Source organism: Oryctolagus cuniculus, chromosome 15, assembly GCF_964237555.1.
Source record: "Oryctolagus cuniculus chromosome 15, mOryCun1.1, whole genome shotgun sequence".
In the NCBI taxonomy this organism is placed as follows: domain Eukaryota; kingdom Metazoa; phylum Chordata; class Mammalia; order Lagomorpha; family Leporidae; genus Oryctolagus; species Oryctolagus cuniculus.
Genome location: NC_091446.1, coordinates 63,777,703 through 63,792,967, shown reverse-complemented (window position 1 = coordinate 63,792,967; position 15,265 = coordinate 63,777,703). Strand labels below are relative to the sequence as shown.

The window sequence follows — 15,265 nt, the reverse complement described above, 5'->3', positions numbered from 1 at the left end:
AGAGGCATTTGGCCCAATGGTTAAGTCACCACTTGGGATGCTCACATCCAGTATCAGAGTGCCTGGGTTCAAATCCTGGCTCTGCTTCCAATTCTAGCTTCTTGCTAATGCACACCCTGGACTCAAGGAGACTGTGTTACTGTCACCCACATGGAAAACCTTGTTTTAGCCTGTCTCAGTCCTGCTGTTGCCAGCATTTGAAGAATGAACCAGTGGATGAAAGATTTCCCATTGTCTCTGTCTTTTTGCCTTTCAAGTAAAATTAAGTAATTCTTTTGGAAAATAAGAGATTATCTCAAAACAAAAACAATAGAAGAAACACTTCACATACCACTACCTCCTCTTCCCAAAAACAAGTGCACTAGTCCTGAGTAAAAAAAATTGTGCAGTTAGTAAGAAAAACAACAATTATGAAAAAATAAAGCATTCTTAATTAGCAATACCCTACTCCCTCCTTCCATCTAATCATTCCAACCATTAAAAAATGTTTTCCTTTACTGGAGGTACATTCAGCAGCTTTCCTACAGAACCGGGTAACAAGTAAACAGGCAGCTGAGTTTAATCATCTTTAAGGCTCCGGAATCTATCCAAAAAGCAAAGAGATAATTTTTTATCCTAATTTTTAGCCAAAAGACTATTCTTGTATAACCCCTAATTCTAATATCCTTAAAATTGGCCATCCTTTTTAACAATCTGGTGGTTCAAACTGCCCAGATCCCAATTAATTTAATTAGAACAGGAGATCCACTGCTAATAGCATATTTGGCCAGACTACATCTTGAGTGCCTAACCAACATTTTCATCTTAATTTTGGCTAATGTTTGCTTGCCTTAGCTACAGTCCCTGGAAAGCATCCATTTATTAGTGTTTCCCTTGCTGTCTCAGCATTTCTGGTTAATGCACTATAGCAAATCATTTGGAGGTACAACCTGAATGAAGCTCTGCACTGTGCATTCCACAAAAATGCTCCAACCATTACCAACAATGCTACAAATGAAAGACAACAGCATCAAACTGAGAAGATAAAAAAAGTATAAGACTGCTTTTTTAAGAACAATGACTATCAAACATACACACTAATACACACAGAAGATTCATTAGTAAAACAAATTTTGGGGCCAGGGTTGTGGTGTAGCAGGTTAAGCCACCACTTGGGCCTCCTGTGTCCTATATTAGCATGCTGATTTGAGTCTTGGCTGCTCCACTTACTATCCAGCTTCCTGCGAATCCACCTGGGAAGGCAATGGATAGTAGCCCAAGTACTTGGGCCCTATTATTCGTATGGGAGACCCAAATGGAGTTCCAGGCTCTTGGCTTCAGCCTAGCTCTCCTATTGCAGCCATCTGGGGAGTGACCCAAAGGATGGAAGCTCCCCCCTCCTCCCCTAAGTCATTCTGATTAAAAAAAAAAAAAAAGACAAATATTTCTTGGAAACCACCTGTCTCAAATAGAAGTCTCTCCCCTCATTCCTTAGCCTTCCTTTTTTTCAGCTTGCCTCATAAAACCATGGCAATTCTAGGACAGCCTTTTTTTTTTTTTTTTTTTTTTTACCATAAAAGGCGCATATCCTCTTAAAAAATAAAGCAGACCATCTCCAAATTATGGATAGTTTCAAACAGAGAAAAGAAACAATGAATTCATGCCAAGAAATTTCCATCCAAGACTTGTCTGCACTTGAAAAATCTGAGGATTTTAGTCAATTAAGCTTTGGCCGCAGCAGCTCCATCCCTCACAAGCTTCCCACATCACAGCAGATGCAGTTCTGTGCTTCACACGAGACGTGTTCCTCTGTGTAACACTGGGCTTCTCCGCCTTCCCTCAGGGAAGAACAAAGGGTTTTCCCAGGAATGTTATACACCAGGACACTGCAAACCAAAAAAGGAAACTGGCTTTTTTGAAAGTCAAAACAGCATTCCTAGTCTAACTTTAAATATGACATAATAGATTCCTCCTTCCATCCCCCAAATACTCTGCTCTAAAGGCCAACAGCCAATGGGAGAATGATTAAATATATGAATAGAGATAAAAATGACAAAAAGCAGTTTAAAAATGAATAAGCAAGAACCACTAAATACTAACAACTACTTTTTTAAAAAGTACTAACCAAAAAGAACAAATGGCAGAAGGATACATACAGAGGATTACCTTCTAAATGTTTCCAAACACGCTTACAATACTCTCTAAGGTTTGTAGACAGACACTTATCTACTAAAAGGATAAACACAGGCATGGTACAGTAAACATTATATTTGAAACCATGGTACTTTGGGAGAAAGGACAAGAAATAAGACTGAGGGAAAGGTATTTGGGGGCAGCAACTATAGTGTTCAATTTCTCAAGCTAAAAGACATCAAATCAGTTATTCTTGTTCTTATAGAAATGATACCCTTCATAATTTGCAAAGACTTTTCCCCTTATATAGTTGATTCCACACAACGTAAAGCCCTTATGAAGGGTCCACCCCCCCACCCCCACGCACACCCAGAAAGAAATCCCGAGGAAGCTACTATGACTGCAAGCTGCTGAGTCTGTCTCTCTTCCACTAGTGCTGTGACTTTCTGATGCTGGCTATGATGGGACCTTCGAATCCATAACCCAAGGCTTCAGCTTTATCTCTACTTTTAATTCTACCAAGAACACACATTTGGGGGTAAGAAATCTATTACAGTTCCCTTTCATTCTCCCCCTTTCACTGCTAAAAGCACTGCTATTAAAAAGAAACTCATTATATATTTAACGCTCACCCAACTTTGTGGCACTTGGCCATGCTAAGAACGTGAATTCAGTCTGAACCAAAGACCAATGCAGAGCGAGACATTAAAATTAAAGAAAGCACTGTCTAACATTCAGCTCTCCTTTAAATTAAGGGGTATTCCCAAGTTCTGTAATATGTTATATCAAAATTCTGTTTTACCATTTCAGCTATGCTTGGACAACACTTAAACATTTAAGTAGGAGCTAAAAAATTTTTTAATGTTCAAAAGATTTCATTTTCTTTGGTGTTAAAACAAGAACAAAATAAAACACAACCAAAGCATTAACATGTATGTATGTATACAGACATTGACATAAAGTATACCCTTTGCTTCTCCACCCCTACCTCCTCAAAACACGACTGAAACCACCACTACCAGTTCATGATCAGAAAACTCATTTTCCCTATCTGTTTGCAGCTTCTAGTACCAGCACTCAAATATCAGGAAAAGAGAGGCAAGAAAAACTGACAGATAAGCTAGACATGGGGTCGGTGCCATGGCATAGTGGGTAAAAACGCCGCCTGTGGTGCTAGAATCCCATGAGTGCCTGTTCAGGTCTCAGTTGCTCCCTTCCAATCCAGCTCCTTGCTAATGGCCTGGGAAAGCAGTGGAAGATGACCCAAGTGCTGGGACCCCTGCACCCATTTGGGAGGCCCAGAAGAAGCTCTTAGTTCCTGGCTTTGGATCAGCCCAGCTCCAGCCGTTGCAGCCATTTGGGAAGCGTATCAGCAAACAGAAGATCTCTGTCTCTCCGTCTTGTTACTCCATTCTTCAAATAAATAAATAAATCTTCAAAAAACAAACAAACAAACAAAAAAAAGGTGCGGGGTGGGGGGGCTATGTTGTGGCTAAGTGGGTTAAAGTCTCTGCATTGGTTCATGTTCTGGCTGCTTCTCTCCCTATCCAGCTCTCTGCTATGGCCTAGGAAAGCAGTGAAAGTGCTTGGGCCCCTACACACATATAGGAGACCCAGAAGAAGCTCCTGGCTCCTGGCTCCAGATCAGCCCAGCTCTAGCCCTTGCAGCAATTTGGGGAGTGAACCAGTGAATGGAAGACCTCTCTCTCTGTCTCTTCCTCTGTAACTCTACCTCTCAAAGAATTAAAATCTTAAAAAAAAAAAAAAAAAAAGACATGAGCTGATATTTTTGTAAAAAAAAAAAATGTAATGCCATCATAAGCAAATCAAACACCTCCAATCTCATTAGGTTTTTACTACTTCTTCCACTACACTCAGTCTATCTTTAAATTCTTCTTTAAAGTATTGTGACATCTGTATTCTGTTTTAAAATGAAAAATGGGTTTTTATCACACTTGGCCACTTGCCACAGCCCTGCTTCATGGCAGCGAGAACAACTCTGGCAGTTCAAGATACAGGATACAGTGGGAACAGAATGGAAATACAGAAGATTAGTTCCAAAATAAACACCTCCAAAAATCTGTCATCTTTGGAAATATATTTATTGAAGGAATCTCAAATCGGCAGCACCTCTTTCAAACAGTCCCTCTCTATTCTGCAGTGTTCAGCACTGCCCACCCCCGACTAACACATGCCAAGAAGATGTCACTGTACCAGCTTCTTAAATTACTTAAAACAGTTCTATAATCACTTTCCATCACTATCCTTACCTAGCATTTTATATAGTCCTGCTTGTTTCATGCCATCTATGAATTGTTCTAAGATTATTAGCTGCTAAATGAATCAAAAAGAAATCATTCCTTCTTGACATTTCTGTGATTTCCATTACTATAGTTTATGAGTTCAGAGGATATGATGGTCTACAGCTGTGTGACCCACAGGCGTGGAGGATTCAGATGGTCTCCAGCGCTGTTTAATTCACAGACTCTCACCCATCCAACACTGACTGATTCTATATTCTTGACATTGTACTAGGCTCAGTTCACAGAGCTGGGGTATTTTATGTAGACTACCGGTGGACTATTAATGGCAATTAATCACTTGTTTTTCTTTTAAAGATTTATTTATTTATTTAAGAGGCAGAGTTATAGACAGAGAGGGAGAGGCACAAAGAAACAGACATCTTCCATCCACTGGTTCACTCCCCTAATGCACACAACGAACGGGCATGGGCCAGGCTGAACCCAGGAGCCAGGAGCTTCATCTGAGTCTCCCACTTTGGTGGCAGGGGCCCAAGGACTTGGGCCATCCTCTGCTGCTTTCCCAGGCCGTTAGCAGGGAGCTGGATTGGAAGTGGGAACAGCCAGGACTCAAATCAGTGCCCATATAGGATGCAGGTGCTGCAGGCCGTGGCTTAATGTACTGCACCATGGTGTTGGCCCCAGTTAATCACTTGTTACTGTTTTCCCACTGAGGATTCCTATTGTGACCACCAAGGAAAAGGGAAACATGTTCTGTTTCAGCATGGCAGGAACTAGTAAATTACTAGTCTGGTCCCATCTTACTTCAATACTCCAACCTTAACTGCTTTCTTCCCTCTCCCAGCTCTCCAACTCTCTGGACTCCCCACCATATCTTATCTCTTTCTGCATTCCTGAAGCAGTCTGCATTGGAGAAAAGAAGACAAAAGAGAGTGATGGCACTAAAGGCAAAATGTGCTGTTTCAAGGGACTATAAGATGACTTGCCCATCAAAAACGTCAGAAGTAATCTCAAAACTGTGCAGAAGAAACTGGAAGAGTATTTACCTTCATTTCAATTCCTTGACCCTTTTAAGAATGAGCAAATATGAGATACCTGAGTTTATGATTTTATACAAACCACTCAATGAAACAACTACAAATTACTCCTGAAGTGTTACCTAAAAATGAAACATGTCTTATAATTTAAAAATCACTTTGGCAGCAGGTACTGCAGCACACCAAGTTAAGCTACCACTTGGAATGCCCTCATCCCATATCATAGGGCCTGGTTTGAGTCCCAGCTACTTCATGCCTCCAATCCAGCTCCCTCTAGTGCATCTGGGAGGCACAGGATGATGGCCACGGTGCTTGTGTACTTGCCACACACATGAGAGACCCAAATGGAGTTCCTTGCTCCTGGCTTTGGCTTGGCCTATTCCTGGCCATTGTAGGCAACTGGGGAGTAAGCAAGTGGATGAAAGATCTCTCTCCATTACTCTTCCTTTCAAATAAATAAATCAATCTTAAAAAAAAAAAAAAAAACACCATAAGTTCACCTGATCAAACAACCTTATTTAAGTGACAAAAATACTAAGGACAAAGAGGTTAAGTGACTTGCCCAAGTTGAAACAGCAAGTTACTGGAAGAGACAGGAAGCAGAATCATTACATGGCACCCAATCCTCAATGACTTACTTTCCATAAGATTTCAAAACGTTCACAAAAAATACTGTAAACACAATCTCTCCTGATAGCACAGATATTGCACAGTCTCTAAGAAACTGCCACAGTTATCCAAGGCAAGCAAATGGCCCAGAGATTAAGCAGCTGCCTGGGATGCCTGCATCTCATCTAAGAGTGCCTGGTTAAAGTCCTGACTCCTCTACTTCTAATCCAGCTTCCTATTTGTGCATACCCTGAGAGGTAACAGATGGTTCAACAAATTGAGCACTGTCAGCTCGGGTACCCACTTGCATTCGCTGCTTCTGGCTTTAGCCTAGCCCAGCCCTGGCTATTGTGGGCATTTGGGGAGTGAAACATCTGTTTGCCTCTGTCTTTCCATCTCTCTCTTTCTTTCCCCCTTTCAAATAAAATGTAAACAAAATTGTTTTTAAAGCTTTACTATTTAAAAGGCAGAGTTACAGAAAGAGAGGGAGACATAAAGAGATTTAGATCTTCCATGTGCTGATTCACTCTTCAAATGGCCATAACTGCCAGGTCTGGGTCAGCTCAAAGAAAGTAACAAGAGTTTCATCTGGGTCCCCTACACATAAGGGAAGAAGGTCCCAGGCACCTGTGCCATCTTGTGCTGCTTTCTCAGACGCATTAGCAAAAAAACGGATCAGAAGAGGAGCAGCCAGGACACAAACCGGCACCCATATAGAAAGCCAGCATCACAGGTGGCAGCTTAACCCGTTACACCACAATACCGGTCCCCATAAAAATTTTTAATAAATGAATGGTCATAGTTACCACAGAAACAGATACCTACTATTTTACTGTAATACCTAGAAAACCAAAGAATGTATGCTTTCTAAAAAAAGCAATCCCAGGGCTGGCACTATAGCATAGCGGGTAAAGCCACCACCTGCAGGGCCGGCAACCCACATGAGCACCAGTTTGAGTCCCGGCTGCTCCACTTCTGATCCAGCTCTCTGCAAAGGCCTGGGAAAGCAGTGAAGGATGTCCCAGGTCCTTGGGCCCCTGTACCCACATGGGAGACCGAGAGGAAGCTCCTGGCTCCTGGCTTCAGATTGGCTCAGCTCTGACTATTGTGGCCATTTGGGGAGTGAATTAGCAGCTGGAAGACCTCTCTCTGTGTGTCTCTACCTCTCTCTGTAACTCTTTCAAATAGAATTAATTTTTTAAAAAGATAAAATTATGAGAAAAGAAAACAAACATATTTAACATGACTATAAGAAGAAACATTTCAAAGAAGGTCAAGAAATAAAGTCTCAGTGCCTGGATAATAAAGTCAGACCTTGAACTCATTTAGCTTCCTACCTGGTGCTAGCTAAGTGATAATCCACATCCAATTTACAAGTCCCATCAATTTAACTCCTAAATCTCTCTCCTGTGCTGTTCCTGCCCCCAGTGCTACTGAACTCCTGCCTGACCCACTGGACTCCACCTTTCTGATCCACCATCTGCAGCCAGCCTTCCCACCGCTGCCAACGTGACCTACCTAAAAGTACCATACCTGATCATGTGATTTCCCTACTCAAAATTCTCTAGAGGCTCACCTATTGACAAGAAATATTTTTTTCAAACTGCGGTTTAAGTTGTAAACTCAATTTAGGGAGGCCTCAAACAGTATTTCTTGTCCCAAAGCAGAACAGAAACTAGCATACCTCACAAAAAGCAAGAGTTCCATAGATGTTTTCTGAATGATTCCAGGTTATTAACTTTACTAGGTCTTCATTTTTCCAACTGTACAATGGGAGAAGTATTTTGACTGAAGGACTGCTTTGGAGTTAACTACAAAATGTTATGAAAGTGTCTGGTATAGAAACAATACTCAATAATTAGCAGGTCTACTGGGACTTTTCAAAGTTCCAAACTAAATTTTTAAGATCTGCTGGAGTCAAATACCTTAGGCCCCTACCAACTGGCACCTGGAGACTGGGGGGAGATTTAAGAAATGAAGTCAGTGGGATGAATGATAAGAGCTCTTCGAAGAAAACTGCAGTAGATGCTTGAGATTACAAGAAGGAGCAGACAATGAAATGAAGGAAGACCCATAATGACACTCAATTTGGTGCACTGTTAATTCTTCCTAGACCCAGGCTTAAATCCAAAGCATCTGTCTTGTTCATCTTTGCTTCCCTGGCACTAAAACAGTTTCTGACACTGAAGAAGTGAAACTATCTCATCCTCAACTTCCCCACCCAGAAAACCAGGATAATTAATACCCTCACAGGTTCCTGGTGAGAACTGAATGAAGTTGACAATGCCCTTGGACCCTTGATGTTTTCTTCTTTATCTACTCCTCTAGCTATAGAAGTCGGGGTAGTCCAAGCTAGCCTCCTTGCTTTCCTATTATATGACAAGTTATCATTCTTATCAATGGCCTGAACTGAAGTATAAGGTAGACATTAACACCCTTAAACACCCTGTAACAACTCTTAGTGTATACAGGAAGCACAAAGTAGGCCTGTTTTAGAAGGCAAAAAAGCACACAGGAGCTTGTCAGCACATTTCTAACCGTCTTCCAGAGAGCCTCAAACAGCGATACCGGATTCCTCAGCAACTCTCTCCTGGTTACTCTAAGTACTCCTCAAATAAAATGGACAATAAATAGCAAAATCTAAATGTAAAACTGAAAACTTAGCTAGCAAAGTAAAAAAGTAAATAGCTTCCCTCTAGGTTAATAAATACAATCAAGGCCAGTGTGGTAGCACGGAAGGATAAGCAACTGCCTGCAACACCAGAATCGCATATGAGCTCCAGTTGGAGTCCCAGCTGCTCCACTTCCAATCCAGCTCCCTGCTAATGCACCTGGGAAAGCAGCAGAACATGGCCTGTCATTTTGCCTTTCAAATAAATAAATAAATCTTTAAAGAACTAAATACAATTAACATCATTAAAGATCCTTTGGGAAAGATCATTATTTTTAAGAGAAACGTTGAGGCAGGCATTCAGCAGAGGGGTTAAGATGATGCTTGAGATGCCCACATACGCTACCGAGTGCCTGGATTTGAGTTCTGGCTCATTCTCCATCCCAGCTTCCTTCTGACATGCACTGTGGGAGGCAACAGGTGACGGCTCAAGTGGTTGGGTCTCTGCCACTCACATGGGAGACCCAGACTGAGTTCCAAGCTCCTGGCTTTGGCATGCCCTCACCCTGGCTGTTGTCGACATTTGGGGAACAAACCAGAGGACAATAAATTTGTCTCTTCACTTTTCAAACATATAAATAAATAAAAATTTTAAAAGTGGTTAGGGTGAAATTCTCATAGTAAGTACCCAAACTCAAACTGTCTTTGAATATTTACTCTGATTTAATCAAGCTTGATGACACCTGTTAAGACTTGTCCTCTACAGGCTGAATTCTCACTGCACTTTGGTAAAAGCCTTAAATGCCTGCAGTGAGACAGCCTATGTAACAATGAAATGTCAAGCAAATTAACTGTAATAAGTTTAGTGAATTACTGGCCCATAAACTGTGTATATGACAGATATATAACTTGGTAAATTGTATCACCAGCTGGGTCTAATACCCTGCTAAAACTAAACTTCCTTTAATGCAGTTCTGAAATAATTAGGGCATATGAGATGGCATTTTTTATGTTTCTATTTTTATCAAATTTTTAAAATGTATTCATTTTATTTATTTGAATGAGAGAGAGCAAGAGAGACAGATGTCCCATCTGCTGGTTCACTCCCCAGATGCCCGCTATAGCCAGGGCTAAGCCAGGCTGAAAGTAGGAGCCCAGAATTCAACTTGGGTCTTCCACATAGGTGGCAAGGGCCCAGGGGCTTCAACCATTACCTGCTGCTTCTCAAGGTGTATGTTAGCAGGAAATGGAAGCAAAGGAGCCAAGACTCAAACCAGGCACTCTGACATGGGATGCAGGCATCTTAACTACTGTGCCGATCACCCACCACCTCCCATTCACTTTGTAAAATCAGCCTTAAAATTTTTCAAATGAAACACAAAACTGTAAAATTTAGCAGGAAATGAACAGAGTAGGACAATCAGAAGATGTGTGACCCATAATCAGCTCTGTATTAACTTGATGAGTACTAAGAACAAAGTCATTTCATGGCTCTTTCACTGCTATTTCTCCATATAAGGTCTATTTTAGCGCTAAATTCTAGGATTTTTAAAGTTATACATCTCCCAGAGTAACAGCTTAGTTTTCCTAATAACATGATATTCTAATAATCCGATGTGTCCATAAGCCACAGTAACGGCAATAATCAAATAGAGAATAAAGGACTAGAAGGCAGAAACCCTACACCAAGCATCTACCTGAGATATTTAAAAGGTAATTTTGATCTTTTTTTAAAAGATTTTATTTATTTATTTGAGAGGTAGAGTTATAGACAGTGAGGGAAAGACAGAAAGAAAGGTCTTCCTTCCGTTGGTTCACTCCCCAAATGGCCACAACAGCCAGAGCTGTGCAGATCTGAAGCCAGGAGCCAGTGCTTCTTCCCGATCTCCCACATGGGTGCAAGGGCGCGAGCATCAGGGCCACCTTCTGCTGCTTTCCCAGACCATAGCAGAGAGCTGGACTGGAAAAGGAGCAGCCAGGACTTGAACCGGCGCCCATACGAGATGCGGGCGCCTCAGGCCAGGGCTTTAACCCACTGTGCCACAGCACTGGCCCCTGTGCTGTGTTTTCTATTTAGATTTCCTCCTACAGTAAACAGTTCCATAAAGCATGAACTAGAATCTCTCGGGACTTAGAAAGGTTCAAGTAATCAGAATTTGTTGAATAAACCCAAGTTCATTCATGAAAACATTTTTATGGGTTTCAAAATAATCAAGACATTAAAATAAATAAAAAGATAGTTGCTTTCTTTAAAAAAAAAGTTTGTTCTAAACATTCAAGCATGAGGTAACTATCATATATTTTCCGACCAGGGGAAGAAAACCAATGACCACTGCAGAGCTAATCCAGCATAAAGAAGTATAAATGTTGGGCGTGGCATTGTGGCAGAGCGGATAAAACCACTGCCTGTGACATCGGCATCCCATATGGGCACTGATTCCTGTCCCGCTTCTCCACTTCCCATCCTGCTCCCTGCTAAAGGCCTGGGAAAAGCAGCAGGAGATGGCCCAAGTTCTTGGGTCCCTGCCGCCCACATGGGAGACCCAGATGATGCTCCTGGCTCCTTCCAGGCCTTCTGGCCTGGCTCAGGCCTGGTCATCGCAGGCATCCATAGAGTAATCAGCAAACACAAGATCAATATCTCTCTCTCTCTCTCTCTCTTCCTGTATGTGTGTGCATGTGACTGACACACAAGATTACTCTCTGTAACTCTTTCAAATAAATAAATCTAAAAAAAAATTAAAAGTATAATATACAACCAAAGATAGCACTGGTAATACCAAGCTTAAAAGAATTACCCAAACATGGCTACCCAAGCAATAGACTAAGAAACAAGTTATGGGGCCACAGGGCATAATGTACACATCTAATAAGTCAATGCCAATCTCTGTCCTGAAGATAACCTTATCAAAATTCAGAGAGGACAAAATTTTAAAAAACAGAAAGGGATTAAGAGCCAGGAATCAGGGCCGGCGCTGTGGCACAGCAGGTAAAGCTGACGTGTGCAGCATATATGGGCGCCGGTTCGAGACCCGGCGGCTCCATTTCTGATCCTGCTCTCTGCTGTGGCCTAGAAAAGCAGTAGAAGATGGCCCAAGTCTTTGGGCCCCTGCACCTGTATGGAAGACCCAGAGGAAGTGCCTGGCTCCTGGCTTTGAATCGGCACAGCACCGGCCATAGCGGCCATTTGGGAAGTGAATCAACTGTCCAACTCTGTCCAAATCTGTCAAATTAAAAAAAAAAAAAGTAGAGCCCTCTCTCTCTCTTCTCTCTCTGTGTTAACTCTGACTTTCAAGTAAAATAAATAAATCTTTTTTTTTTTTTTTTTTGACAGGCAGAGTTAGACAGTGAGAGAGAGAGACAGAGAGAAAGTTCTTCCTTTTCCATTGGTTCACCCCCCAGTGGCAGCTGCTACCGGAGCGCTGCAGCCGGCGCACCGCGCTGAACCGAAACCAGGAGCCAGGTGCTTCTCCTGGTCTCCCATGTGGGTGCAGGGCCCAAGGACTTGGGCCATCCTCCACTGCCCTCCCAGGCCACAGCAGAGAGCTGGCCTGGAAGAGGAGCAACCAGGACAGAATCCGGCGTCCCGACCGGGACTAGAACCAGGGGTGCCGGCGCCGCAAGGTGGATGATTAGCCTATTGAGCCACGGCGCTGGCCAAAATAAATAAATCTTAAAAAAAAAAAGAGAGAGAGAGAGAGACAGGAATCACATATTAAGATTCAAACCAGGACTTTTTGAATCTACCTCCATTTAAAGGAACTTTAATATGTCATTATTAACTGCAAGTTTAACCTGACAAGACACTTCCCTCAGTTTCCACTGGCTCTGTCCCCTCATCTGTGAAGTGAGGACGTCCACTGACAAGGAACTGAAGGTCCCAGTCACTAACCTGAAGTGAACCTTAGAGGTTAGAGGAGTGATTGGGGTGATTAGGGTGAAATTCAGCTCCCCAAAACTGCAGAACCATTTGGTGTGGACGTATGGGACATTTGGGGACAGTGCAGAGGCTGGATTGACCACAGTGAAGGATCTGTGCTGGGCTGGACCTGGCAAGGGAAGACTGGACCAGGACACAAGGAACTCAGTTAAAGAATCAGGACCTGCCTCTGAGCCAGGCAATGTAACTTCTGTTAAAACTTTGAGGGCAAGCTGAAACAGCATCACTGCCAAGGAATGTGATGTGTAGAGAGGGACAGCACAAACCCTAACGTGCAGTGACAGACTTAAGAAAGAGACAGTAATTCGGCATAGCTGCTGAGCACCAAGAAATGCCAACAGTCATACTGCCATAATCAGAGATGTGACAGCTTCAGTTAGCAAAGGAATTACACAGCTGACAATGAAAGGCAGCTCCCCTTCAGAGTGTCATCCTCAAAAATAGTAGCCACTTTCACAAACCACACAGAAAAGCACGCAACAACATTTTACATCAGTCTTCATTAAGTCACAGGCTGGAGAGCCCTAACAGCAGCTCCTCACACTGGAAGGGAACTATTACACTACATGATACCAAATACATTTCATTCCTGCACCTTTACTGCTATTTACTAGCTGAACGACATTTTAATGGAAGGGGATGGGGTGGGGAGGCGAGTTACGTTTTTAACTCCACAATTGCATTTACCAGTTTGCTGAAGTGCTGTACTGCTTTGGAATCATTCTCCAAACTTAGAAAGATGGATTTCAAAAAAACATGCCTCTAGAGCAAAAAAATTAAGCTAAGCAGTACTGCAATTATTTATGTCGCCCTGGCTGTAATTTGCCATACCTACTACAGCAGAACAAAAGTGGCACAAGCTGGACGTGTGATCCAGTCCAATGCAGACTGCCATCTGCTGCACACACAGGATGTCTACCGTGCAAGATTCTCCCTCGCTGTCTCTCAGGGAACCTTTATAAGAGCAGCTATTCCTTCTGGCAAGTTGTTTGTCCCCATGTTCACCTAACATACATACTTCAAATCAGTATCTACTTACAAGAGAATTCCCATTCATGGGGTTCAGAAACACGAATACTTTTTGCACAGAAAATAGTCAAATCTCTAAGGGGAGAAATACAGAAGAACTCATGCACTTTACAATAAAAAGACCACAGTAAGGGGGTTAATAATATCTATGGTGAATGAAAGTTCGAAAACGGTTACATATTATCTCTGTCATCTTGGCCAGTTCCCTCTCCTTTCTGGGCCTCCATTGCAGTCACAAAATATCAAGAGTAAACAAATCTATAAGTGATATGTTTCAAACGGAATGTCTTGTTAGCAACCATAGGACATCAGATGGAGACGGACAGCTGTATACATGATGGCTTCAGAGCAATCGAAGAAAAATTAGAAATGTTTCCGTATTTTAAATAATCAGGTTCAACTTTTTTTAAAATTTCACAATTCCAAGCTCATTTACAAGTCACCATTCCCATGACAACACACTTCATTTTAATTGTGCTTTCAGTTACAAATTCACATCACTTTTACCCACCCCCAGAATAGCACAAAACACTTCCATGGAGTACCTCTCCACAAGCAAGGCACTCACAGTCAGAAGATTCGCAGAGTGGAAAACACACAGAGGCACAAATGTTTAAATGCTACATCAATACCACACCCAGAGAGCCTCAAATGCAAACTGTGCAAAGTCAGAAGATCTCTTATCAAAAACAGAAATAAAGATAACTTGGGAAATCTATGTATAGTCGGGGGGAGGGAGGTGTGCTTTCAGATTTGGGGGTGGCCTTAGTTTTGAAGAGAATACAACACCTAACTGGAGACTACAAAACATGCAAATCTACACTGAACTGTGGCAGCTCAGCTCACCCAAAAGCTCCAGTAAAGCAATATGCCAGTAGGCCAAATACAAAAAAGGACAATTTCCTTACAAGAATGAGGACAGGGCCCACCACCCCTACTCAAAGTGACAGCACTGCCCTGCACTCCCGGAGCACCTGCTCTTGTCACAGCTCCTGCAGACATCTGATTTGATGCTGTCAAGGGTCTCAGGGGCTCCTCTTTGAAAACCTCCAGTTCAGTTTCCTCTCAAGAGCTATGTGTGTGATTGCAACAAGACAGGTGATGTGCTGTTGAGAGCTGGAGGTGCTAGTTCGCCCCATCAGGCTGTCTGCGGTGATCCTCTTACTACCACACTATACAACTTAGCCCTAGGAAATAAAACCTGCACTCTTTCTGAGTTGGCCAGGGACCAACACATATGGGTCCAGAAAGTCCAAAGGAAGGAACCTGCTGACTTGTTAGGTCGACAACTCCATACCAAGTTAAGCCTTGCAATTAAAAAAAAAAAAAAAAAAAGGAACTATCTCTCCCTCTCTCTCTCACACTCACACACACACCCAAAGCTGTTCAAACAGAAACTCCCTTTCATTGCCACGCAAGGAACCCGAGCAATAACTGGTTAATACAACCACCAAATCTCTGCCTCCGGGAACAACTGGTCGTGTTCGCTGCTCCCCTGGCCGCTCCCACCCTGCGATCGTCAGGCACGCGCGGGCAAGCGTCCCAGCCAGCGCTCGGAATGGGCCACCGAGGACCTCCGAGGGCCCGGAGCCTGCCTCGTGAGGCAATGCAGCACCGTCTCGCGAAGCCGCTTCCTCTTGCCCGCACACGCACATGTCACACCGGA

The 15,265-nt window shown here is 42.7% G+C and overlaps 1 protein-coding gene across 3 annotated transcripts in view; it reads right to left on the bottom strand.

The window, feature by feature from the left end:
• The window catches only part of MCU (mitochondrial calcium uniporter), a 211,627-nt gene that overhangs the window by 195,580 nt on the left and 782 nt on the right, over positions 1 to 15,265 (bottom strand). The gene's annotated exons all lie outside the window — the stretch shown is intronic.